Source organism: Physeter macrocephalus, chromosome 7, assembly GCF_002837175.3.
Source record: "Physeter macrocephalus isolate SW-GA chromosome 7, ASM283717v5, whole genome shotgun sequence".
Taxonomy (NCBI): domain Eukaryota; kingdom Metazoa; phylum Chordata; class Mammalia; order Artiodactyla; family Physeteridae; genus Physeter; species Physeter macrocephalus.
Window position 1 is genome coordinate 27152528 of NC_041220.1, and position 3241 is coordinate 27155768.

General features: G+C 35.0%; 1 long non-coding RNA gene across 1 annotated transcript in view; it reads right to left on the minus strand.

Moving 5' to 3' along the window:
* LOC102979803 (uncharacterized) overlaps nucleotides 1-3241 on the minus strand; it is an 83955-nt gene that overhangs the window by 52686 nt on the left and 28028 nt on the right. The gene's annotated exons all lie outside the window — the stretch shown is intronic.

Here is a 3241-nt window from a genome sequence, read left to right on the forward strand (position 1 = left end):
TAGTGGGGGACTTTAACACCTCACTTACACCAATGGACAGATCATCCAGACAGAAAATTAATAAGGAAACACAAGGTTTAAATGACACAATAGACCAGATAGATTTAATTGATATTTATAGGACATTCCATCCAAAACTACAGATCACACTTTCCTCTCAAGTGCACATGGAACATTCCCCAGGATAGATCATCACATCTTGGGTCACAAATCAAGCCTTGAAAAATTTAAGAAAGTTGAAATCATATCAAGCATCTTTTCCAACCACAATGCTATGAGATTAGAAATCAAATACAGGGGAAAAAACATTAAAAACCCGTACATATGGAGGCCAAACAATACGTTACTAAATAACCAAGAGATCACTGAAGAAATCAAAGAGAAAACCAAAAAATACCTAGAGACAAATGACAACAAAAACATGATGATCCAAAACCTATGGGATGCAGCAAAATCAGTTCTAAGAGGGAAGTTTATAGCAATACAAGCCTACTTCAAGAAACAATAAAAATCTTAAATAAACAATCTAACCTTACACCTAAAGAAAGTACAGAAAGAAGAACAAACAAAACCCAAAGTTAGTAGAAGGAAAGAAATCATACAGATCACAGCAGAAATAAATGAAATAGAAACAAAGAAAACAATAGCAAAGATCAATAGAACTAAAAGCTGGTTCTTTGAGAAGATAAACAAAATTGATAAACCTTTAGCCAGACTGATCAAGAAAAGGAGAGGACTCAAATCAATAAAATTAGAAATGAAAAAGGAGATGTTACAACAGACACCACAGAAATACAAAGCATCTTAAGAGACTACTATAAGCAACTGTATGCCAATAAAATGGACAACCTGTAAGAAATGGGCAAATTCCTAGAAAGGTATAACCTTCCAAGACTGAACCAGGAAGAAGTAGAAAATATGAACAGACTAATCACAAGTAATGAAATTGAAACTGATTAAAAATCTTCCAACAAACAAAAGTCCACGACCAGATGGCTTCACAGGTGACTTCTATCAAACATTTAGAGAACATTCTAACTTCCATTAGAAATGAAAAAGGAGATGTTACAACAGACACCACAGAAATACAAAGCATCTTAAGAGACTACTATAAGCAACTGTATGCCAATAAAATGGACAACCTGTAAGAAATGGGCAAATTCCTAGAAAGGTATAATCTTCCAAGACTGAACCAGGAAGAAATAGAAAATATGAACAGACTAATCACAAGTAATGAAATTGAAACTGATTAAAAATCTTCCAACAAACAAAAGTCCACGACCAGATGGCTTCACAGGTGACTTCTATCAAACATTTAGAGAACATTCTAACTTCCATCCTTCTCAAACTCTTCCAAAAAATTTCAGAGGAAGGAACACTCCCAAACTCACTCTATGAGGCCACCATCACCCTGATACCAAAGCCAGATAAAGATACTACAAAAAAAGAAAATTACAGACCAATATCACTCATGAATATAGATGCAAAAATCCTCAACAAAATACTAGCAAACAGAATCCAACAACACATTAAAAGGATCACACACCATGATCAAGTGGGATTTATCCCAGAGATGGGATAAAAGGACTCTTCAATATATGCAAATCAATCAATGTGCTACACCATATTAACAAATTGAAGAATAAAAACCATATGATCTTCTCAATAGATGCAGAAAAAGCTTTTGACAAAATTCAACACCCATTTATGATAAAAACTCTGCAGAAAGTGGGCATAGAGGGTACCTACCTCAACATAATAAAGGTCATATACGACAAATTCACAGCAAACATCGTTCTCAATGGTGAAAAACTGAAAGCATTTCCTCTAGGATCAGGAACAAGACAAGGATGCCCACTCTCGCCACTAGTATTCAACATAGTTTTGGAAGTCCTAGCCATGGCAATCAGAGAAGAAAAAGAAATAAAAGGAATACAAACTGGAAAAGAAGAAGTAAAACTGTCACTGTTTGCAGATGACATGATGCTATACATAGAGAATCCTAAAGATGCCACCAGAAAACTACTAGAGCTAATCAATGAATCTAGTAAAGTTGCAGGATACAAAATTAATACACAGAAATCTCTTGCATTCCTATACAGTAACAATGAAAGATCAGAAAGAGAAATTAAGGAAACAATCCCATTCACCATTGCAACGAAAAGAATAAAATACCTAGGAATAAACATACCTAGGTATGTTTACCAAGGAGGTAAAAGTCCTGTACTCAGAAAACTATAAGACACTGATAAGAGAAATCAAAGATGACACAAACAGATGGAGAGATATAACATGTCTTGGACTGGAAGAGTCAATACTGTGAAAATGACTATACTACCCAAAGCAATCTACAGATTCAATGTAAGCCCTATCAAATTACCAGTGGCATTTTTTACAGAACTAGAACAAAAGATCTTAAAATTTGTATGGAGACAAAAAAGACCCGGAATAGCCAAATCAGTCTTGAGGGAAAAAAACGGAGCTGGAGGAATCAGACTCCCTGACTTCAGACTATACTACAAAGCTACAGTAATCAAGACAGTATGGTAGTGGAACAAAAACAGAAATATAGATCAATGGAACAGGATAGAAAGCCCTGAGATATACCCATGCACCTATGGTCAACTAATGTATGACAAACGACGCAAGGATATACAATGGAGAAAAGACCGTCTCTTCAATAAGTGGTGCTGGGAAAACTGGACAGCTACATGTAAAAGAATGAAATTAGAACACTCCCTAACACCATACACAAAAATAAACTCAAAATGGATTAGAGACATAAATGTAAGACCACACACTGTAAAACTCTTAGAGGAAAACATAGCAAGAACACTCTTTGACATAAATCACAGCAAGATCATTTTTTGATCCACCTCCTAGAGTAATGGAAATCAAAACAAAAATAAAAAAATGGGACCTAATGAAACTTAAAAGCTTTTGCAAAGCAAAGGAAACTACAAACAAGACGAAAAGACAACCTTCCAAATGGGAGAAAATATTTGTAAATGAAGCAACTGACAAAGGATTAATCTCCAAAATAAACAGCAGCTCATGCAGCTCAATATCAAAAAAACAAACAACCCAATCCAAAAATGGGCAGAAGACCTAAATAGACATTTTTCCAAGGAAGACATACAGATGGCCAAGAAGCACATGGAAAGCTGCTCAACATCACTAATTATTAGAGAAATGCAAATCAAAACTACAATGAGATATCACCTCACACCAGTTAGAATGG